We start from the raw sequence: 25,679 nt of genomic DNA, 5'->3' as shown, positions 1-25,679 counted from the left end.
GCAACTCCAAGAGGGAGCGTTATGTATGATTGTGGGTTCATGCCCCTCGATGTCTAGCTTGAGTGACAGAAACATGAGACTAGGGGATGTGTTGTTTCCACCAGGGAGAAAACAACGGTGCTTGTGACTAAGGTTGCAAGGATTGTTTACCTTACGCATAGTTCGTTAATGCATTTGTACGTTGCTTTGAGTTTACACTTTGGGTGGGGCTCGCAACTTAATATCGGTGAGATGTTCTCGATAGATATCTCAATGTGGATGATTAGTAAGTATGAATGAATGGTCTACTGGTCTTGGCGTACTGCCCATTACTATTGAACCTCTAACTATCAAGTAGCATAATTAGCATTGCGGTGCGTTCATAATTGTTTTAATTGCCCAACTATGATTTGTTTACCCAAGCATAGTTGTTTATCATCTTTTGGGAGGGAGACATCACTAGTGAACATCATGTGACTCCGGTCCATATCACCATCATTGTTTACACCTCCATCATTTACCATTTTCATTTACTTTTCTGTTGCAATCACTATTACTTTCCCGCTTGTGTTTTGATCCTTTGCAAACTACAAGGCCGGAGATATTGGCAACCTCTCTATACTCGTTGGGAGCAAAGTTATTTGTGTGTGTGCAGGTCCACGTCTTCTGCTAGCGCTAGGGTGGAAGACACCTACTTGTTGATCCTAGGAGTCCTCCTGGTTCGATAAACCTTACAGTTCCCGTGTGAGGGAAAACTTGTTGCTGACTACATCTCAACCTTTCACTTGGGGTAACCAACGAGGTGCGAGAAGTATATACATCATCTCGTCATCAAGCAAAGTTTTCTGGCGCCGTTGCCGTGGACTCCAGTCTTCAAGATAGGGGAGTTGCACGCTATCTTTTACTTTTTCTTTTTAGTCTTGTTAGTTTGCTTTTTAGTTTTTGCTTTAGATTCCTATCCCAAAAACCACAAAAAAACTTTGCTTTGTTTAGTTAGTATGCCTAAATCCTTTACCTCTAGTGTGCACCCAACGGAGAGATTCTCACCTTCTAACAAAGGGTTGGAGAAAGTTTGAAAGATGCTTGGTATAGAATTAAAAATTCTCAAGATAGAGCCACCAAGAAGCAATCCACCACTATTTTTCTTAGAAAATTTTATGTTGGTATTACTTCTTGGCATAGGTTTGTTCTAGACACAGCAATAGGAGAGAATTTGTTGGAAGCTCCTGTTGGGGAGGCTCTTAACGTCATGGAAAATCTTGTTGGAATCCCACCTATTGTTGACATTAAGGATGATATCACTTTAGCTCATGTTATGAGTAAACTTCAGAAGATAGAGATAGAGATGCCAAGCATGAGTAAAATAAATGAAGTAGATCATAGGATTCAAGGGAACTTAAATAGACTTGATAGCTCCATGCACAAAATGAGCAAAACTTTGGAGACCCTTAAATCCCATGATTTGGACCCTTCTAGGATTGACAAGATCGAGGATATTTTTGAAACTTTAGGAACTACTCTATCCTCCATCAAGACTAAAAAGGTAGAAACCCCCGCAAGGAAGGTACCTAGGTTTGTTAACGTACCCAAAGTTCCTCAACCCAAAACAAATATACCTATTGCTAGGGGTGTTGAAACTGTGAAGACCTTGGAAGAGATACCTGATGACCCACAAGTATAGGGGATCAATCGTAGTCGTTTCGATAAGTAAGAGTGTCGAACCCAACGAGGAGCAGAAGGATCTGACAAGTGGTTTTCAACAAGGTAATATCTGCAAGCACTGAAATTATCGGTAACAAGTAGTTGTGTGGTGAGATGATTCGTAGCAAGTAGCAAGTAACAAAAGTAGCAACGGTGTAGCAAAGTGGCCCAATCCCTTTTGTAGCAAGGGACAAGCCTGGACAAAGTCTTATAGGAGGAAAAACGCTCCCGAGGACACACGGGAATTTCTGTCATGCTAGTTTTCATCATCTTCATATGATAAACGTTCGTTACTTTGATAGTTTGATATGTGGGTGGACCGGCGCTTGGGTACTGCCCTTACTTGGACAAGCATCCCACTTATGATTAACCCCTCTCGCAAGCATCCACAACTACGAAAGATGAATTAAGACAAAGTGTAGCCATAACATTAAACTAGTGGATCCAAATCAGCCCCTTACGAAGCAACGCATAAACTAGGGTTTAAGCTTCTGTCACTCTAGCAAGCCATCATCTACTTACTACTTCCCAATGCCTTCCTCTAGGCCCAAATAATGGTGAAGTGTTATGTAGTCGACGTTCACATAACACTACTAGAGGAAAAACAACATACAACACATCAAAATATCGAACGAATACCAAATTCACATGACTACTATTAGCATGACTTATCCCATGTCCTCAGGAACAAAAGTAACTACTCACAAAGCATAATCATATTCATGACCAGAGAGGTAATGAGTAGCATCAAAGATCTGAACATAAACTCTTCCACCAAGTAATCCAACTAGCATCAACTACAAAGAGTAATTAACACTACTAGCAACCTTACAAGTACCAATCGGAGTCGCGAGACGGAGATTGGTTACAAGAGATGAACTAGGGTTTGGAGATGAGATGGTGCTGATGAAGATGTTGATGGTGATGAGGCCCCTCCGATGAGAGGAGTGTTGGTGATGACGATGGCGATGATTCCCCCCTCTGGGAGGGAAATTTCCCCAGCACGATCGTCCTGCCGGAGCTCTTCATTGGTTCTGCTAAAGTTTCGCCTCGTGGCGGCGGCGAACCATCCGAAAAGCCTCCTCTTGATTTTTTCCAGGACAAAACCCTTCTTGTAGGAAAAGAGGGGGGCCAGTGGGCCAGCAGGGAGCTGATACGTCTCCGTCGTATCTACTTTTCCGAACTCTTTTGCCCTTGTTTTGGACTCTAATTTGCATGATTTGAATGGAACTAACCCGGACTGATGCTATTTCAGCAGAATTGCCATGGTGTTGTTTTTGCGCAGAAATAAAAGTTCTCGGAATGACCTTGAAATCTATGAGGAATTTTTCTGGAATATATAAAAAATACTGGCGCAAGAGTCAACTTGAGGGACGGAGCCAGGAGCCCACAAGCCCACCAGGCCCAGCCACCCCCCTTGGTCGGGGCAGGCATGCTTGTGAGCCCCTCGGAGCTCCGCCACCCCCAATTCCAGCTCTATATAACCTCTTTCGTCCAAAAAAATCAGGGAGAAGAGTTCATCGCGTTTTACGATACGGAGGCGCCGCCACCTCCTATTCTTCCTCTGGAGGGCTGATCTGGATTCCGTTTTGGGCTCCGGAGAAGGGAGATCGTCGCCATCGTCATCATCAACCTTCCTTCATTGCCAATTCCATGATGCTCTTCACCGTTCATGAGTAATCTATTCGTAGGCTTGCTATACGGTGATGAGTTGGATGAGATCTATCATGTAATCGAGTTTGTTTTGACGGGGATTGATCCCTAGTATCCACTATGTTCTGAGATTGATGTTGCTACTACTTTGCCATGCTTAATGCTTGTCACTAGGGCCCGAGTGCCATGATTTCAGATCTGAACCTATTATGTTGTCGCCAATATATGTGTGTTTTAGATCCTATCTTGCAAGTTGTAGTCACCTACTATGTGTTATGACCCGGCAACCCCGGAGTGACAATAGCCGGAACCACTCCCGGAGATGACCATAGTATGAGGAGTTCATGTATTCAACAAGTGTTAATGCGTTGGTCCGGTTCTTTATTAAAAGGAGAACCTTAATATCCCGTAGTTTCCATTAGGACCCCGCTGCCACGGGAGGGATGGACAATAGATGTCATGCAAGTTCTTTTCCCTAAGCACGTATGACTACATACGGAATACATGCCTACATTAGATTGACAAACGAGAGCTAGTTACTTATCTCTCCGTGTTATAGCTGTTACATGATGAATCACATCCGGCATAATCATCCATCAACGATCCAATGCCTACAACTTTTTCCTACTGGTCATTGCTACGTTACTTTGCCGCTACTGATGTCACTGCCGCTGCTGTTACTCTATTGCTACTGCTGTTACTTTGCTGCTACTGGTTACTGTTGCTACTGCTCCTATCATACTACCTTGCTACTGATACTTTGCTGCGGACACTAAATCTTTCAGGTGTGGTTGAATTGAGAACTCAACTGTTAATACTTGAGAATATTCTTTCGCTTCCCCTTGAGTCGAATAAATAAATTTGGGTTTAATACTCTACCCTCGAAAACTGTTGCGATCCTCTGTACTTGTGGGTTATCAAGACCTTTTTCTGGCGCCGTTGCCGGGGAAGCACAACTATATTCTCTGAGCCACTTGGGATTTACGTCTGCTGGTCACTATGAGGAATCCGATAGATCCAAGAACTAAAGTCTTGCCCTCAACTACGAGGACAGGTAAGGAACTGCCATCTAGCTCTGCACTTGATTCACCTTCAGTTATGAGTAAGTTTGAGACACCGCCTCCTGCTAGAAATCTTGATATGTCGCCTGTGATTGATGATGCTACTTCTGCTGCCCATGATGCTTATGATGATGCTATGCTTGATACTGCTTTTCCTGATGATGCTGTGCTTGATACTGCTTTGCCACTAGGTGCATTCCTTGGTGCACAAATTGCTAGAGTTGCTGCTAGATGTGATGATACTTCTGAAGTTGTTGATACTATTGAAGTAGAACCTGCTGTTTTTCCTGCTAGAACTAGCTCTCCTATGCCTGAATTGCCTGATATGCCTGAACGTTATGTTATGGAGGGAGAGATAGCTGAGGACTTTCTTGCCTGTAAGGATAGCTATGATGTTGAGAAATTACTGCTCAAGTGGAAAGAAAAATCTCTGAACGCTAGGATGAAATATGACCCGAAGTTTGCTACTTCGCCTATCTTTGTGACCGATAAGGATTATGAATTCTCTGTCGACCCCGAGTTAATCACTCTAGTCGAATCTGATCCTTTTCACGGTTATGAGTCTGAAACGGTTGTAGCCCATCTTACCAAACTGCACGATATAGCCACCCTATTCACTAGTGAGGAAAAGATCCGCCACTACTATATCCTCAAGCTGTTTCCTTTCTCGCTAAAGGATGATGCTAAGACTTGGTTCACTTCTCTTGCTCCTGGTTGTGTGCGTAGCCCCCAGGATATGGTCTACTACCTCTCTGAAAAATATTTCCCTGCCCATAAGAAGCAAGCTGCCTTGCAGGAAATATACAACTTTGCTCAAGCTGAAGAAGAGAGTCTCCCACAAGCTTGGGGGAGGCTCGTCCAGCTACTGAATGCTTTGCCTCACCACCCTCTTGAGAAGAATGACATACTTGATATCTTCTATAATGGACTTACCAATGCATCTAAAGACCACCTAGATAGTTGTGCTGGTTGTGTTTTTAGGGAACAAACTGTAGAACAAGCTGAGATCCTATTGAATAACATCTTGTGCAATGAGAATGCTTGGACTATTCCCGAACCACCTCCTAAGCCAACTTCGAAGAAAAGATGTATTCTATTCCTCAGTCCCGGAGATATGCAAGAAGCTAAGAAATCTATGCGAGAGAAAGACATTAGATCTGAAGATGTAAAAAATCTACGACCTATCGAAGAGATCCATGGTCTCGATAACCCAATACAGGTAGTAGAAGTAAATTCTATGCGTAGGTTTGATGAGAGTGATATTCCTTTTGATAAACCTGCTAGCCTATGCCTGGATGAATTTGATAACTTTGTTGCCAAACAACAGAGTTTCAACGATTATGTTAGCAGACAGTTGGAACAGAATGCTCGTATGCTTAGTCATTTAAGTGCTTGTGTGGACAAAAACATCAATGATCTTAAGCTTCTGAGTAAACATGCCTCTATGGTTACTACTCAAGTATAACAAGTACTTAAAGCTCAGAATGACTTGCTCAATGAGTTCAATGGCAATTCTATCATAGTCGTCATTAGAGGCGGTAGAATGACCCATGAACCTTTGTATCCTGAGGGTCATCCAAAAAGAATTGAACAAGATTCTCAAGGAGTTAGCACTAATGCTCCTATTCATCCTAGAAAGAAGAAGAAAGATGATAGGAACCTGCATGCTAGCAACCCTGTTGCTGCTACACCTGAGAGTCAAACGATGTCTCTGTTTCTGATGCTGAGACACAATCTGGTGATGAACATGAGCCTAATGATAATATGAATAGTGATGTTCATGTTGATGCTCAACCCAACAATGATAAGGATGTGGAGATTGAACCTGTTGATCTTGATAACCCACAGCCTAAGAATAGAAGATACGATAAGAATGACTTCGTTGCTAGGAAGCATGGTAAAGAAAGGGAACAATGGGTTCAGAAACCCATGCCCTTTCCACCCAAACCATCCAAGAAAAAGGATGATGAGGATTTTGAGCGCTTCGTTGAAATGATTAGACCTATCTTCGTGCAAATGCGTTTGACAAATATGCTCAAAATGTCTCCGTATGCTAACTACATGAAAGATATTGTGACTAATAAGAGGAGGATACCTGAGGTTGAGATTTCCACCATGCTTGCCAATTATACCTTCAAGGGTGGAACTCCTAAGAAACTAGGTGATCCCGGTGTGCCCACTATACCTTGCTCCATTAAAGGCAACTACGTTAGAACTGCTTTATGCGACCTTGGAGCCGGTGTTAGTGTTATGCCTCTCTCTCTTTATCGTAGACTTGAACTGGATAAGTTGACACCCACTGAAATCTCTCTGCAAATGGCCGACAAATCAACTGCTTTCCCTATCGACATTTGCGAGGATGTGCCTGTCGTGGTTGCCAATGTCACTATCTTGACAGACTTTGTTATCTTGGATATTCCCGAGGACGATGCCATGGCGGTCATCCTCGGATGACCCTTTTTAAACACTACAGGGGCTGTTATAGATTGCAACAAAGGCAATGTCACTTTCCATGTCAATGATAATGAGCATACGGTGCACTTTCCGAAGAAACAATATCAAGTACATTGCATCAATGGTATCGAAAAAACTTCATCGATTCTTATTGGGAGCTTTGAATGCCCTATACCTCCTGTTAAGATGAAGTAGGATTTGCTTGTTGGGGAGATACACATCCCCAATGAGGTGACCTAGTGACTATTCGAAAATTCTCTGTCTTCTTTTGCGATTCGAAAAAGTTTGTCAAGGAAACTTGATCAACCTCATCGACATATTTCTTTCGATGACCATGATATGGATGAATCGAGGAGTCACAAACCTTTGTTCCGAGCTTTCACCTTCGGTTGTTTAGAAGAAAAATGATAGATTTAGTTTAGTTTTCCCTGTTTTCTGTTTTAGCGTCCCGTAGAAACGTACCCCGTAAATAAAAGTTCTCCGAACGTCCTGAAAATCAAGTATGATTTTTTCTGGAATTTTTGAAAAATACTGAGACGAATAGCTAGTCTGGGAGATGCGCCAGTGGGTCACAAGCCCAGGAGGCCCGGGCACCCCCCTGGCCGGGGCTGGCAGGCTTGTGGGGCCCACATGCACCCCCTCCACTCATTCTAGCTCTCATCCACTTCTCCTACCTCCAGAAAAATTCATTTCGCACTTCAAACCCGTGTTCTTGCTCCTCTTGCTAGGATTTTCGATCTTCTTGCTCAAAGCACCATTCTCCGAACTGTTTTCGGGAAATTACTCCTTGGTAAGTGACTCCTCCATTGGTCCAATTAGTTTTTTCTCTAGTGCCTTATACTTCACATATTTTTGCTGCCTTGGTGACCATGTTCTTGAGCTTTGCATGCTAATTTTAGCTGGTCCCAAGTAGTTTTGATGCGTAATATGGCCTCTAGGCACTTGTGGGAGTAGTTGCTACGAGTTTAGTCGAGCCTTGTTCACTTTTCCTTTGGGTCACTGAAAATTTCAGAGAAGGAAGATGTTCAGGAGAAACTATCATGGTAGTTCCCCAAGCAGGAGAGGTCCCCGTCTTGCGATTCGGGAGCCCGATCCTTACCAACCGAGGAACGCACCGGTACAACCATCTGAATGGCCTTCTGATGAATTCATGATTGAGGCAGGTTTCAAAGACGAGTTTGATACACTTGTTCACAATGTCAGACTCGAAGAATTCATCTCCGATAAATGTGAACAGTATGTTACGCTCACTGCCTCTTTTGTTCGTAGATTCAAATTTTTAGTTGGCCGTAATACATCTGTACTGTTTGATCTCTATGACAATTCGTACACCATGGATTTAGAGGATTTCAATAGAATTTGCAAGATACCTATTTGGGGTAGGCTCAATGGTCCTCCTAAATCTTCGGTTAGAGATTTTTTCTCTAGTATAACTGTGGGAGAAACTAGAAATATTTCGCAGGCTACCATGGGGAGCATTCATTTTCCTGCCTTGCATTACTTTGCCCTCTTCATAGCAGATGCATGAATCGCAAGATTGATCATTGTCATCTCTGCGCACCAGACCTTAGTATTCTTAAGAGTGCAGTAACAGGTGATAGAAGCTTCAACATGGGAGCTATAATAGCAAGGAGGCTGAATAATAATGCTAATGAAGGGGATTTCTTTGGTGGGATCTATGCCACTCGCATAGCGAATTTCTTTGGAGTACCCATCCATGAAGGAGATCCCCCGCTCCATATAGCTTTCCTTGACCGCGTCGCTTTGACACGCTACGAGTTCCTTGAGAGGGATGATGAATCCCTCCTATACCATTTAATATTTAACCGGCAGCGTGTTTTCCATATTACCCTTCCTGCTCCTGCCTTCTTTGACTTTCAGGTAAAACGGAGATATTACATAACCAGAGGAGAGGCACAGGAGTATGAGAGGGAGGCAAAGGCTACACTTCTCCGAGAGGCAACTAATCAGGCAGTGGCTGCAGCGCTCCCGTACAACCCCCATTATGATTTTGGATATCGCCCGGACCATCCATGGGAGTAGACCAACTTAGGCCAAAAGCCTAAGCTTGGGGGAGTACGTGTTTCTCGCCGACTTTACATTCTTGCTTATGCTTTCACTTTGTTCGTCGGTGTTCACACTTTGCCATTGTATCATCCATGCTAGTTTATTTTCTTTTTATCGTTTTCTTTTCGTGTGTCTGTCTATTTTGAGAAAACCCAAAAAGATTTTCTTGTTCTTCTTTTGCTTGTTGGGAGCTTTCCCGTGTAAATAGTTTTCTTTTTCTTTGGATCAAGGTAGAAGATCATGGTTATATGCTTAGTGGCTCTCGCATGCATATCTGCTTATCTGTTAAAGAGCCATATTATTTTGTCTTCTCCTTTGTGTTTGCGTGCAAATTCCAGCGTAGTCCAATGGACGAGCACTCTTACTATTGTTCACATCGTTCGATCGTGCAAGTGAAAGGCAATCATGACGATATATGATGAAGTGACTGAGCCTGGAAAAGCTGGTATGAACTCGATCTATTTTGTTTTTGTAAATATGACTAGCTCATTGCGCCTGATTCAGCTTTGTTGTGAGAGAAACATGTTTGCAATGACAACTTAGAGATCATAGTTGCTTATGCCATGCTTACTTAGCTAGGAGCTTATAATGGTTTGTCTTGGGTGCCCACATGAATGCTGAGATGACTGCGATGTAGTATGATAGGATGGTATCCTCCTTTGAACGATTCAAGTGGCTTGACTTGGCGCATGTTCACGCATGTAGTTGAAACAAAATCAACACAGCCTCTATGATATTCATGTTCATGGTGATTTATGTCCTACTCATGCTTGCACTCAATGTTGGTTAATCTCAATGCATTTTGATGACTGTTGTCGCTCTCTAGTTGGTCGCTTCCCAGTCTTTTGCTAGCCTTCACTTGTACTAAGCAGGAATACTGCTTGTGCATCCACTTCCGTAAACCCAAAGTTATTCCATATGAGTCCACCATACCTACCTATATGCGGTATCTACCTGCCGTTCCAAGTAAAGTTGCATGTGCCACTCTCTAAATCTTCAAGAAATAATCTGTTTTGCATGCCCGAACCGCTCATGTGGTGACAGGGGGCTATAAATATCTTCCATGCTAGGCATGTTATCCTCGATATGTGTTTATTCACTATCATTCACGAGAAAGGGGCCGGTAATTGGAATGCCCAGTTCCATGCTCAAATCGAAAAGATAATTGCAAACAAAACTCCCCTGGATTGATGTTGGTATGGACGGCACCCGAGTATTCGGCTAGTCGTGGAGTGTGATTGATTGGTGGTGGGGGAGTCAAAACTTTACTTTTCTGTTTGGGAACCTCCTATAGCATGTGTAGCGTGGAAGATGGTGAGAACTCTTAGTCATTGCGTTGACAATGAAAGCATGCCACCCAAAATTATTATCTCTGTTTTCAAAGCTTGTGCTCTGGCACCTCTGCAAATCAATGCTTCCCTCTGCGAAGGGCCTGTCTATTTATTTTCCTGTTGAGTTATCCTCCTCTTATAAAAGCACCAATTAGAGAGAACCTCTATCATTTTTATGCTTTGCTTTTAACTATGTTGAGTATGACTTTGACTGGATCTTCATTGCCATGAATTACAATGTTTAGTCAGCCCTTGGTCTTGAAGGTGCTCTGCATTTATGTTTTGCGGTCTCAGAAAGAGCTAGTGAGATACCATCTGTCCGTACTGCTTCATGATTGTTTTGATTGAAGTTGTTGAAGTTTGAGACTTATTATTATTTGCTCACTAGTTGATTATGCCATTGATATGAGTTAGATATAGTTGCAACAACAAGATCAAACAGAGTTCATCAAAGTTTTTCTTTTGTCTCTTTCAGTTTGTCAACTGAATTGCTTGAGGACAAGCAAGGCTTTAAGCTTGGGGGAGTTGATACGTCTCCATCGTATCTACTTTTCCGAACTCTTTTGCCCTTGTTTGGGACTCTAATTTGCATGATTTGAATGGAACTAACCCGGACTGACGTTGTTTTCAGCAGAATTGCCATGGTGTTGTTTTTGCGCAGAAATAGAAGTTCTCGTAATGACCTGGAAATCTATGAGGAATTTTTCTGGAATATATAAAAAATACTGGCGCAAGAATCAACTGGAGGGACGGAGCTAGGAGCCCACAAGCCCACCAGGCCCGGCCACACCCCTGGCCGGGGCTGGCAGGCTTGTGAGCCCCTCGGAGCTCCGCCATGGTGTTACTTATCTCTCAGTGTTATAGCTGTTACATGATGAATCACATCCGGCATAATCATCCATCACCGATCCAATGCCTACGAGTTTTTCCTACTGGTCCTTGCTATGTTACTTTGCCGCTACTGCTGTCACTGCTGCTGTTGTTACTCTGTTGCTACTGCTGTTACTTTGTTGCTACTGGTTACTGTTGCTACTGCTGCTATCATACTACCTTGCTACTGATACTTTGCTGTAGACACTAAATCTTTCAGGTGTGGTTGAATTGAGAACTTAACTGCTAATACTTGAGAATATTCTTTCGCTTACCCTTGAGTCGAATCAATAAATTTGGGTTGAATACTCTACCCTCAAAAACTGTTGTGATCCCCTATACTTGTGGGTTATGAGGAGCCCACAAGCCCCCTAGGCGTGGCAAGGGGGGTGGCCGTGCCTAGCAGGCTTGTGGCCACCTGCTAGCACTTCTTCGGCCCAGTATTTTTTATAAATCCCGAAAAATATCCTCGTTGATTTTCATGTCGTTTGGAGTTGCGCAGAATAGGTATCTCAAACTTGCTCCTTTTTCAGGCCAGAATTCCAGCTGCCGGCATTCTCCCTCTTCATGTAAACCTTGCAAAATAAGAGAGAAAAGGCATACGTAATGTACCGTGAAGTGAAATAACAGCCCAAAAAGCGATAAATATCAACATGAAAGCATGATGCAAAATGGACGTATCAACTCCCCCAAGCTTAGACCTCGCTTGTCCTCAAGCGAAAGCCTAGATCAATAAACATGCCCACATGTTTAGGGAGAGAGGTGTCGACAAAACAAGATATGAACATGCAGACATCATGATCATGATCAGAACATTAATACCAACATATAATCTCTCATGCTAAAGTGACAATTCCTTCACAAAGTAACACTACAAGAAATATGCTCATACATGATGTTTTTTAAGACGTCGTTGATGAATTCGTCATAAATCTATGATGATTTCATCCGAGATTGTCATAAACCGTTTGAGGGGATCAAATCTACATATAAATTACGACGACGTGAGTCAAAAATGTCGTAACCACATAAAATGAGATCATCATAACTTTTACGACGATTATAAAAATGTCGTAACACTCAGAACCCTTCCCACGGATCGGTGACATGGCATCCACCATCCATCCATCCATCTCTCCATCCCACATCCATCTATCCATCCACCCGCGGCCACCTATCCAAACCCTAACCTCCCATCGCATTCCTCCTCCCGAAGGTGCCAGACCCTCCCCTCGATCCCCATCTCCCTCCCTCAGATCTCGATCTGCCGCCGCCCCCACCCCACCATCGACAACCACGACATGGCCGGGATGCCCTGCAGCGACCTGAGGAGGAGGCCTCTGGAGGAGAAGCGGGAGGAGCACGAGCATCCTCGCGCACCCGTCCCGTGCATATGGCCGAGGGCTTCGGGCACAATGCTCCAGCTCTGCCCAGCTTCTTCCTCCCCCCCGCATCACCGCCTCCACCCAACAGAACACCACCAGCACCGGCATCGACATGTCCAACGACGAGAGCCATCGCCCTCTCGTCAACAGGTGCGTCTCCTCCTACCCCATCTCCTCTACAGCTTACGGGTCCTCGAGCACGGTTGCTGATCGAGGGGCCATGTTGCGTGCGTGCGTACATTCTAATGTACAGGAGCAAGCAGAGGGGCTTCCTGGAGCTGGACCTGGTGCTCGGGACCTGGGTGGGGCATCAGAGATCAGATCTACCCGGGTGTATTGCTAATTTTGATGGAATCATGGGAATTGATGGATTAGGATCTTGGGGTGCATATTGTTTAGTGCCAGAATATTCCCAGGTGCCATGATTTTAATGAGATTTTGGCTTCATGCTTTGGAGTGTTAGCTAGATCTAATATTAAAAATCCGGAGAAACTTAATTAATATATTTGGTGTCTTTCATGCTTACATAGCCGACAGTATAACATCAATCAGACAGTTCACACCTGATGTTTCGGTATCGGCGATGCTTTTCTTGGACTAATATGAACCAGATCATGTAATGGAATACCCTGTCTTTAGTTTATGGATGTCACAAATTAATTATGAACAAGTCCTTGTCTCCTAGGAAAAGAGCTATCAGCATTGCGGCTTGTGATCTCCTCCTGCTTTTTTGTCCTAGTGTATGTATTGCTTTCATGGAATCATGGGAATGGATGGATTAGCATCTGGAGTGTACGTTGTTAAGTGGCAGAATATTCCAATGTGCCATTATTTTAATGAGCTCTTGGCTTCATTATTCGGAGTACCAGCAAGATCCCATGTTAAAAATCATGACATGACCTCATTCCAGAGAAACTTAATAGCTGGTGCCTTTCATGGATATATAGGCATATAACAGACAGTATAATATCAATCAGACTGTTCACACCAGTAGTTTCGGTATTGCAGATGCTTTTCTTGGATTATGCTGCAAGCACAAAATGTTTGCTACTACTTCAAAGCATCATTTTTGGACCGGATTTGGCGGTTAGCTGGTCGTGGGACTAGCTAGCCCACCTCCCCCTTCAGGCGATGTGATCTGTTCCAGATTCGACGGCGAATATTTTGTGCTATGCGGCGGCTGGTGGGCTCGAGGGTGTGGCGGTTGTCGACGGGCAGGAGTGCTGCGTGGTGAGCGGCGCCCGGCATCGAGGTTGGCGGCGCTACAGATTCAGGGGGATGGGGGTGGGGGGAGCAGGCGGCGGCGCTGTGGTGGGTTGCGGTGACTTGTGTGCCCCCCTTTGCCAGCAGCAGTATGGCTGTCGCTAAGCACTCGTGGAGGTGAGCAGCCCCGATCCTAATCCTTTCAACTTCAGTTATTTTTCACTTCGTTTTGCTTCGCCTTATTCTTCCCAGATTGTTAAATTGGTGTTCAGTTTTTGTGGAGGCTGCAGACCGGACATATCACTAGAGTGTACGTCCTGACATAAGAAGTAATCTGATTCTTGTTGTTTTCTATCTCCAAGTAGTTCGGCGTATGTCCTTTTAGAGTGGGAATTTTCTATCTGCCGTCTGTTTCAGTCCATCAGTCCATGCTGAGATGGAGTAGCGCTTGTGTAAAAAAATTTGTGCTCTGTGATTGGAAGCATCAAATGCTATGTAATGGCTAAGATTTTGTCGGGTAGAAGGTCCACCCAGGCCCCGAGCAGTAAAATTTTGTGTTGTGTGATTGGAAGCATCAGAGGGGCTTACGGAAGCAGAGTTGTTCCTCTATAGTTCCATCTGATTTTGTGTATAGTACTACTTACCTGTGTTCCACCCAATCATTCTCAAAGGCACATGCATAAAGTAGTACCGACTGAGCTGCATTTTGTGTTGTAGCCAAACACTTGCTCTGTATTCTGAATACTCTAAAAAACTCTATTAAATTAAAACCATGGTATTGTGTACTTGTCAACTAAATTACTGTAGTTTTTAATGTTGTAGTTCTATACACTCGGGCACATAATTGATCTTTTGTCTGTTTCAGTTCCAAGTCAGATGGTAAACTTGTCCCCCTTGATGAGTATATTTCAAGGATGAAGTCGGGGCAGAAGGACATCTTCTACCTTACAGGAAGCAGCAAGGAACAACTAGAGAAATCTCCATTCCTTGAGCAGCTAACAAAGAAAAACTATGAGGTATTTTCATTTGAGTCAGGTTCAGTAGTACTAAATGTTCTACTTCGCATGATCACTCGGCCATATATAATTTGAGACCATAATTTCTGGATTCTCTGTAATTTGTAAAAAAGCAACAATTTCTGGATTCGCACTAATTTGAGACCATCTTGAATATCTCTGTTATGAATCTTTGTACTAAGTAGATAACTGTTGCGTTGGCCGTCTCTCACTGTGATACTGGTAGACATAACTTACATTCTACTGACATTTCACCTTCGTGATTCTGAGAATGTCGCTGCAAAAACCAAAACAACACTTGCTCTGAATATGGTCAACAGACCTGAGAAGACAATACCCAACAACAATAAATCATACTAGCAGTTATCATGTACAGTACCTACATGTGGTCCAATTGTTTTGTAAATCATACTCTTATTATTTTTTACCTTGCAACCATTTGAATTTTAACGCATCCAGAACAGAGTATTTGAATTCCCTCACTGTAATCTGCAAACCTCTTACTGTTTTTTGCTCTTGTTTATAGGGTTCCACCAATGCAGGTGGGGATACCATAACCTTTCAGTGGTCGAGGATGTCGTGGAGAACTACCGGAGCGCGCAGATACCCCTCGACGTGATCTGGAACGACGACGACCATATGGACGCAAGGAAGGACTTCACGCTCAGCCCGGTGAACTACCCACGCCCCAAGCTGCTGGCGTTCCTCGACAAGATCCACAAGCGCGGGATGAAGTACATTGTCGCGGCTAGGCATGTTCATCAACAAAGTCCGGTGCGAGCGCCCGCCCGAGATGCTGGAACAAGTCAGGGGGTGAGCGAGCGATTTGGTGCCACCGAGGCGCGTTCGTAGCAGATTTTCCTGCTGCTGCTGGTGTCCTCTGACTGCTGCTGAGCTGCCTGTGCAGGCTTACGAAGTGGGTGCCGCCGCCGGTTAAGATGACAAGAAGCTACGTTGAGGAGAACATCAACAGGTCTCGGAAGAGGATGGATGCCACTGCCTTGGACATGCTGCAGTTCCATTGGTATGTTTGTGTGGCTTGCTGGTTTGGTGTCATATAATGTGTTTGTACCATTTCATTAACATTTCATCTTCACCGTCGGTTCGAACGGAAGCCTATGAACATTTGGGAAATGGATCCCTGTTGATAGTCAGTAGTGAATCTCCTGTCAAGTATTTCGACAATAAGTTCATCCTGATCTATCATCTCGAATGCTTGTTAATATGCTAGAGGGCCGAGTGCTCAGTAAGAAGTTTGGTCCTGGTTCCATGATTTTGGAGATGGATGTCGTAGATGTATTCACAGCCCGTGCGCTGTGTGTATTCTGCTTTCTTTTCGCTGTCGCTCTTTAGCTGGTCCATCAAACCTCTAGGTATGTTCCTGCTAGGAATGTGTGGTAGACTGGGACATCTTGTTTACTTTTTTTCCTTTTTGAATAAAATATGGAATGCTCATTCCCTCGTCCATCTATGCTTAGCTTAGCTTAGCTTAAAAGAAGCAAGCATAGAGATAGATATCTGTCTTAGATAAAAGTCCTAGGCCTAGTAATACATTAAAGAGGGAACTTCCATGGTCTATTTGAGATAAAAGGGGACATATAATTTTCTCTACATAATAGCATGGTGCTGATTTAGCGCTGATATGACCTTACAACAGTATTACATTGTAGTGTTTTCTACATGGTTTCATATGACTAGTTTCATGTTGCCTTCAATCTGCTACTGTTTTCCGATAAGTATGATCTGAACTGAGTTAAGTTTCTTGCTATGATCTAAACTGTGCTATTCTGTTACTTGCTGCTAGCAGATTCGTGATGGAACCGTCCGGTTCAGGAGCAGAAGAACCGGGGGAGGACGGCCGCGACCAAGAACCGGCCCATGAGCGCTCCTACGCCCCCTCCAATGGAGCCGGACCCGCGGTGGCGGAGACGAGGGAGGCGCCCAACTCGTCTGGACTGGAGTGCGTTCCTGAGCGTTTCTTGGTTTCCTCTTGCGCAGTTCAACTCGTTTGCGCGCGCGAGAGGCGATGCATAGGAAGGAACGGGTATGATCTTACTGCTCGCTCGCTCTCTTGTGATTTGTTGCCAAATCTTTCTAGTGTGATAGCATGCTTTGCACTTGATAGGAGGCGTTTCTTGATTTGTCTATTTGGTGTGATAGCATGCTTTGCACTTTTGCTGCGAGTGAAAAATGTGGGGATCATGTCTTGGCAGTGCTTGCTGTCATATTTTGGCAAGAAGAAATCTTGATGCCAAAATGTATCAGTTTCCATTGTAGATGAAAGTCGTTACAGTAGTTTCCAATCTGGATGGCACTTGGCACTCACTACTAGCTCACATTTGGCTTAACTTAAAGCAATAGGTTCGCCTCTCATTTGAGGTTAGTACAGTAGCAGAGATACTTCTAATCTACTTGTTAGACATTGCAATGGGATCTGCAGTAGTTCTGTTTGTTTATGATTATTATGCTTTGTTCAACACATGATTTACACACTGAAAAAACTGGTTACTCCTGTAGCATTTGAACTCAGATTTCCATACACTACTGTTTGTGCATTTGAGGAACTTGGCTCCAGAGTGTGTCATCACCGAGGTACTGTTAGATAGAGCATCTGTTAGTGGTCTTTCACTTGCGTGTCAGATAGTGTACAAATTAATTGCTCTTTTGAGTTGGCGGTCAAACCAGCACTTTGTTATCATACTAAATCGCATGGGTTTTATTGTATCATCTGGGTAGTCGCAAGCGAGGACTAGTTGTTCAGACTTAGGGGGGTATGTTCTTCTGATTTGTGATGCTGATGGGACTTCTGCCCGTAGCATTTGTCGGTTTAGTTGGACTGAATTAGTGATACATAGCATTGGCAACATATATTACTAAAAAATAATTATTATAAATACATGTGGAAAAATGTGCGTACAAGACTAGCTAATTGTGTCTGTGTTAGAGCATAATATATCTCCATATGTGGTTTTGGTAATTGATGACAATTCCTATGGACTAATGGTTGCCTTAAGTTATATTTATAGGATTTGTCCATAGGCACTTCTTGAAGTCCATCTGTTGGGTTCAAGGAGTTTATATGTTGACCAAGATGTTATTCAAGCTATTGTCCAAAGAATGGTCATAGAAACACTAGGTTGATCAAGATCTCAGACAAAGAGTAAATCAAGATGATCAACACACAAGCGTATAAGATGTGCCGAGAGGGATCAAGTGATCTCATGGTACGGTAAGCATTGTACATTACGTGTTTGTGTACTAACCCATGGTCTTTGTGAGACTCCTATGTGGGGGTTAGGTGTGTTTCCATTGGGCTTGCGTCAAAAGGAAGATCTCATACAACCCATGAAGGATGACGTCAAGTGGTGATCGTCATCAAGATTGCGGTGTGCAAGTAAAAGTGGATCAGCACGAATATATCATCGAAACTATTGTCAATGATCATGTGTTGATAAGGACAATCTCATGTGCTAACAAGGACAAGATCAAGATAAGCATTCCTGAGCACTACATGCTTGATTCTTGTGGATGTTCACATGGTGGACAGGACAAGATCAAGATAAGCATTCTTGAGCACTACATGCTTGATTCTTGTGGATGTTCACATGGTGGACAAATGAAGATAAATACATAAGCTAGTCTTTCCACATTGTGTATGGGAAAGCTACTTGAAGACTTCATCATGTCCTGCTTTCAACTTGAGCCAAGAAGGAACAACAACATCAAGCTTAGGTGAAAGGGCTAACTCAAAGGTATCAGTTCCTTTGACGTTAGTGGTGCGGAGTGATGATCAGCGAATAAAAGTATACACTCAAGTATGGATCATCAGTACTCTTTTATGATTCTTGAGTCCTCAGGGATCCCGCACTATTAAGAGGGGATCACAGGTTTTGCGATGAACTTGCTCAACCTACAACTTCACTTTCTGCTCAGACCACATCTCCATTGCTTTGTTGTTATCTATGAACAGAACCAGTGCCTCGGACATCCGGCTTCCTCCGGACGTCCGAGGGCTGGACGACCGACTACCTCGGAAATCCGGCATCCTATACCAGAGAAATCAGAGCCATTTAACTCGGACTTCCGGCTACCTCCGGACGTCCGAGGGCCGGACGTTCGGTCAAGCTCCGGAAATCCGGAGGTCAACACCAGTAGAATGTGTGCACTATATCTCGGAAATCCGGCTTCCTCCGGATGCCCGAGCACCGGATGTCCGACACCCATCGGAAATCCGGAAGCCACCACCAGTGGAACTTGTGTTGTATAACACGGACTTCCGGGCCACTCCAGATGTCCGTATACTGATGAATTCAAATATGTTTAGGCACACCTACAGGCCTCGGACGACCGACCCCTGTCGGATGTCCGGTCACTCTTTTATTCAAAATAGTTTCAGTCGTATCTACATGCCTCGGACGACCGACCCGTGTCGGACGTCCGACCCCTCGCGGACGCCCGGACTTCCGACAACTGTCGGATGTCCGGACCCTGTGTGACTTAAAGTGTCCCCAACGGCTCTTTTTCTCTCCCCACTATAAATACCCCCCTCCCACTTCGTGAGAGGGTTGCCCAACACAGCCTTATCCTCATAAGAACACACTTCCACCTCACACACATTTGCTCACTCCAAATCTTAGATCCCAAGAGCATTTGTGAGCCCCTTTGAGAGTTGTTCCAATCAAAAGATAGATCTTCTCCCTCTCCTTCTCTCAACCCAAGCTATTTGTGATTTGAGCAAGTTTTGAGCATTCCCTGTGATCTTATTACTCTTGGAGGTTGGAGACTCCTAGGCGGTAGGAGTTCTTCGGAGAGGAATCAATTCGTGTGATTTCCCCCGGAAAAGTTTGTGAGGGTTTGGAAGCCACCTCAAAGGCTTACCACTAGTGGTTGAGAAACGCCTTCGTGGTGTTATCTCAAAGGGAGAATAGGGTGAGCCTTCGTGGCGTTGGTGTGCCTTCGTGGTAACATCCACCTCTCTAACGGTGACTAGCTTCCCTCCAAGGAAGTGAACATCGGGATACATCTTCGTCTCAGTGACCTTGGTTATCCTTAACCCTAACTCCTTACTTGTGGTTTACTTGTGTTATTTGAGCATACATACATTGCATATTGCTTGTGCTCATTATATTGTGTTGGCTATTTCTTGTACAAGATTAATCATTCAAGCATACCCTCTATATCCACACGTTCATACTTACATCCCTTGATACATCGTGTTGATATAGTGTGATCTGGTATCTTGTGTTATTTACCTACTTGTCGTGTGATATAGCTCAAGTAAGTTTGTGTAACTTACTTGTGCTTGTTAGTAACTGCATTGTGTCCATCTTGGTAGATCGTGTTGTTGATACACGTTGCAGTGCCTAGTGCATTTAGGATTTGTGCTTGACAAGTACCCTCTTAGTTTATTTCCGCACTAGGTTCAAGCCAAATCTGAAGAAGTTTTTAAATAGCCTATTCACCCCCCCTCTAGGCGTCATCGAGGTCTTTTCAGTCTGCTTACTGTCTGGACGCATACTTTGGTACGACGTACGTGTACTGCAGAGTACCTTAACCAGTGAGAGTACCTTATTATATCATGTCCAATAATAATTACTATAGTATTTGATGCTGCCTTCTTTTTTGAGTTATTCAAGTATAGGTCATTCAATTACATTTTTTGCCTACATACCGGTATATCTTACTTTATATTAATCATTTCAGCTTCACACAATTAATTAAGGCCAAAAGGGGTCAATTTTAGGACTCTTCATAATTCAGCTGTCATTTTTTGTATTGTTATTGTTCAGTCCATCTTTATAGGTTACATCTGTGGTAGTTGGTTTAATTGGCTAGACTCAAACTTCTCTCATCTGAGTTCAGAAACATTTGTCGCTTCAAGGTTTCCGCCATGGATTTGCTTGTTTTTGTGCCTTGTTTCTATTCTTGATCTGTATCTTGTAGCTCTTACAAATATGGTTGTTTCTTCTACAGGACCTCCAGGCCTAAGAAAGTTGAAGTGCGAAGCCTTGAAGCCAATTGTGTGAAGCTCTACTTATCCAAGAATGCATATTATATATTGTAATAATAGACATATCTGCTTTGTAATAGATTGGAAAAATTGTAATATGCTACCTTCGTGTTAATTTGATGAATTTCACATGTCCTTTCTGCTCTATTTGAAATATTCATATCGTATGCGATTTGAGAATGTGTGAAATGAAAACCTGACCAGAACTTCTTGACATATGGGACAAATTATGAGAAGAACATGACAAGTGGGTCCTACACCCAAAACTAAAATTCAAAAGCCCAAAACTGAAACTGGACCAAATGTATTTGGGCACTAAAAGGCCAGGGCCCAAATTATAATGATACAAAAAAATTTGAAAAAAAAATACTAAAGTGGGTGTAAATAGGGTAAGGCCCAAAAAGAAGCCCAATAAGAAAAGCCCCCAAAAATAAAACCAGCCCATGTGATCAATTGAAATGGGTTGGGCTGATTTCAACTATGATGTTTTGATTTCGTCGTAACTTTGCCACGTAGGACTGGGTTATATTGTCAACGACGATTTAGGATCGTCGTAAAGGTTACGACGATCCAGGAATCGTCGTAGAAGTTACGACGATTTCGATCAAAACGTCGGTGCTGTTCATTTGTGACGCTCCGTTTTTGACGCTTGGTTTTTCGTCGTGAGATCGTCGTAAACTAAAAACCGTGATGATGTAGCAACGAAAATATAGCGTCGTGTATTAGCATATTCCTTGTAGTGTAAAGTATGGATTAAGAACCTTTCCGAGAAGTAAGAAACGATAGCCTTTAGTCATTGAAGCAATTGCAATTTATCACAACATCAGAAAGAGTCAAATAAGAGCTTGTAAAGCAAATCCACATACTCAATCATCCTTTCGTTCTCTACAATTTCTACAACTCACGTGGTACTCATGAGATCAAAGTTTCAGCTTGACACAGAGAAAGATAGGGGCTTATAGTTTCCCCTCCCAACTGCTTCCCTCAAGGGTAAAGTCAACAATAATAATTCATGAATACTTACTTCCAAGTTGACATATGAATATAGATCTTTCCCAAGCATATGACATTAGCCAAGATAAAGGCGAAACAAGGAATTGGTGAAGATCACCATGACTCTTTCAAGGGCAAAAAGTAAAGGTACAAGATAGGCCCTTCGCAGAGGGAAGCAGAGGTTGTCATGCGCTTTTGAGGTTTGGATGCGTGTCCTCTTAGTGCGGAGGAACGCCACTTTATATTGCCTCCTGTGATCAAGAACTTTATTATGCAGTCTGTCGCTTTTATGTCTTCCTCATCACAGGTTCGTACAAAGCTTATATTCCACACACTAATAGATCATACATATTAGGGAGCAATTTTTATTGCTTGCACCGATGACAACTTACTTGAGGGATCTTATTCAATCCATAGGTAGGTATGGTGGACTCTCATGGCAAAACTGGTTTGAAGGTTTATGGATGCAAAAGTAGTATCTTTACTTAGTGTGGGAGTTTTGGCTAATATGAGGTGGAAGCAATCGTCACATGCTAAGGAATCTCTAAGCATATAACATTGTTCGGAACCAAGCAAACACAATTCATTATGTTGTCTTCCTTGTCCAACATCTACTTCTAAGCATGTAATAGTTTAGTGAGTGTTCACAATCATAGATGGTGTCAAAGATGATATATTTATACGTGAACCTCTCCTTCTTTATCACTTCCTATTAATTGCAACAATGACCAAGGTCTACGTTTTTCTACCCTCAACAAGTTTCAATCATCATTCTTTTTATATGTGAAGCCATCACTTCCCATAAGATCATTACATGATCTTTCATGCTTTTGTTCTTTTCTCATTCTTTTGATCATCGCATGAGGCAATGCCCTTCAACTAAGACACTCTTTATTATATGGCTCACGAGCTCGAATACATCGGGGGTGACACAAAGTAAAACTCAAGCCTAAAACACTAAGACCTTTATTCAACTAGAGAAAGAGAAAACTGAAAAGGAACAAACTAAAACAAATGTAAAAGCAAAATATGTGATGGTGATACCATACCGGGGCAACTCCCCCAAGCTTGGCACAGGCCAAGGGAATTGCCCATAGCCATGCTTAGTTGTCTTCCTTTGGAGGTGATGGTGGTGGAGTTGTTCTGTCCTTTGATTCCAAGAGAGCCATCAATCTTTGATTTATACCTTGGAGATCTGTGATATGTTTCTCCGGCAAAACAACTTCACGAGTGAGATAAGTATTGCGAGCACGAGTTGTTTCACAAAACCTCAAGAGTTCAATCAAGGATGGAGACAGTAGGTGGAGGTAGGGTTGGAGAAAATCCACTTCTTCAACTTCTTCCTTGTTGAGCACAGATTGCACTTCGTCCCACTCCTGATTCTTCTCCTTAGTTTTGCCCTTGGTTTCTTTAGGTAGCCTTTCCCTGGCCTCCATGACCTCCATTCTTTTCAAATCAGCATTTACTTCTCCATAGACTTGAGGGAGATTGTTCTCCCCCACAGATTCCTAAGATGACATCTTGCTCTAAATCTGCGGCAGAAAACAGGCTCGAAACGAAAACACGAGAAATTTGCGTGATACGAGGGTCAAACCTTTCGGGAGAATATATAATGATTTTTTTCAGACCAGAAGGAGTACTCCGCACGAAAACAGAGTCCGGGAGGCACACGAGGTGGCCACAAGACCCCCATGCGTGGCCAGGGGGTGGGCCCGCGCCTGGCAGGCTTGTCACCTCCTCGCGCGCTTTCCGGACTACTGCCAATTTTTCTATTTTTTCAAATATTCCAAAACGGAGAAAAATTCTTACTGGAAAAGTTTTGGAGTCTGTTTTCTTACCGAATCACATACCTCTTCGTTTTCGGAGTCTGGAACAGGCTGATAAATATCCGTTAGGTATTCCTCAGGAGTTATGGTATTGATAATGTTGCTTTCAACATTTATGGGAGTACCTCAGATATAATGCTTGATTCTCTGCCCATTTACCACTCTCGGACAATTACCTTCAGTGTTGTTGATCTTGATAGCACCGGAACGATATACTTTCTCAACAATATAGGGACCTTCCCATTTAGACAGAAGCTTGCCTGCAAAAAATATTAAACGAGAATTATATAGCAAGACATAATCAGCTACATTGAACTCACGCTTTTGTATCCTCTTATCATGCCACCTCTTAACCTTTTCTTTGAACAACTTGGTATTTTCATATGCCTGAGTTCTCCATTCATCAAGCGAGCTAATGTCAAATAACCTCTTTTCACCATCAAGTTTGAAATCAAAGTTGAGCTCTTTGATTGCCCAATAAGCTTTATGCTCTAGATCAAGAGGTAGATGACATGCTTTACCGTACACCATTTTGTACAGAGACATGCCCATGGGATTCTTATAGGCAGTTCTATAATCCCACAATGCATCATCGAGCTTCTTAGACCAATTCTTTCTAGACCTGTTGACAGTCTTTTGCAGAATTAGTTTAATCTCTCTATTGCTTAGCTCCACTTGACCACTGGACTGAGGGTGATAGGGAGACGCAATTCTATGGTTGACATCGTACTTAGCAAGCATTTTACGGAAAGCACCATGAATGAAATGTGAACCATTGTCTGTCATTAGATATCTAGGGACTCCAAATCTAGGGAAAATAACTTCTTTAAGCATCCTGATAGAGGTGTTGTGATCAACACTACTAGTGGGGATAGCTTCTACCCACTTAGTGACATAATCAACAACAACTAGGATATGAGTATACCCATTGGATTTTGGAAAAGGTCCCATATAATCAAAGCCCCAAACATCAAATGGTTCAATGACAAGTGAATAATTCATAGGCATTTCCTGACGTTTATCGATATTACCTATTCTTTGACATTCGTCACAAGACAAGACAAACTTACGGGCATCCTTGAACAGAGTGGGCCAATAGAAACCTGATTGCAATACCTTGTGTGCAGTTCTATCTCCCGCATGGTGTCCTCCGTAGGCCTCGGAGTGACACTTCTGTAGGATCTGCCCCTGTTCATGTTCAAGTACACAACGTCTAATAACACCATCTACTCCTTCCTTATAAAGGTGAGGATCATCCCAAAAGTAATGTCTCAAGTCAAAGAAGAATTTCTTCTTTTGCTGGTATGTGAAACTAGGTGGTATATATTTGGCAACGATATAGTTTGCATAATCAGCATACCACGGTGCACTACGTGAAGTATTGATGACATTCAATTGCTCATCAGGGAAGCTATCATCAATAGGTTGTGGGTCATTAAGAACGTTCTCCAACCTAGACAAGTTATCTGCTACTGGGTTATCAGCACCCTTCCTGTCAACAACATGCAAATCAAATTCTTGTAGCAAGAGAACCCATCTGATAAGTCTAGGTTTAGCGTCTTTTTTCTCCATGAGGTACTTAATACCAATGTGATCAGTGTGAATAGTGACTTTGGAATCAACTATGTAAGACATGAACTTTTCACATGCAAACACGACTGCTAAAAATTCCTTTTCCGTAGTAGCATAGTTTCTTTGGGAACTGTCTAGATTTTTACTAGCATAGTGAATAACATTCAACTTCTTATCAACTCTTTGACCTAGAACAACACCAACAGCATAATCACTAGCATCACACATGATTTCAAAAGGTAAGTTCCAATCAGGTGGTTGAACAATAGGTGCAGTTATCAAGGCCTTCTTAAGTATTTCGAAGGCTTCCTCACAATCATCGTCAAAGACAAAAGGAATATCCTTTTGCAAGAGATTGGTAAGGGGCCTAGAAATCTTAGAGAAGTCTTTAATGAACCTCCTATAGAAACCAGCATGACCAAGGAAACTTCTTATACCTTTGATATATGTGGGGTATGGCATTTCCTCGACCGCATCAACCTTAGCCTTATCGACTTCAATACCTCTTTCCGAAATTTTATGTCCTAAGACGATGCCTTCATTAACCATAAAGTGGCA

The 25,679-nt window shown here is 42.9% G+C and overlaps 1 long non-coding RNA gene across 1 annotated transcript; it reads left to right on the top strand.

The window, feature by feature from the left end:
* Window positions 1–16,727: 16,727 nt before the first annotated feature.
* LOC123396069 lies at window positions 16,728–20,825 on the top strand. The gene is made up of 3 exons (XR_006609890.1): window positions 16,728–16,764; window positions 17,282–17,312; window positions 20,694–20,825. It is a non-coding gene; the product is annotated as an uncharacterized LOC123396069 (long non-coding RNA).
* Window positions 20,826–25,679: the final 4,854 nt, after the last annotated feature.

The sequence above is a fragment of the Hordeum vulgare genome, chromosome 5H (genome assembly GCF_904849725.1).
Source record: "Hordeum vulgare subsp. vulgare chromosome 5H, MorexV3_pseudomolecules_assembly, whole genome shotgun sequence".
In the NCBI taxonomy this organism is placed as follows: Eukaryota; Viridiplantae; Streptophyta; class Magnoliopsida; order Poales; family Poaceae; genus Hordeum; species Hordeum vulgare.
Note: the sequence above shows the minus strand (reverse complement) of the source record. Positions and strands in the feature narration are given on the sequence as shown.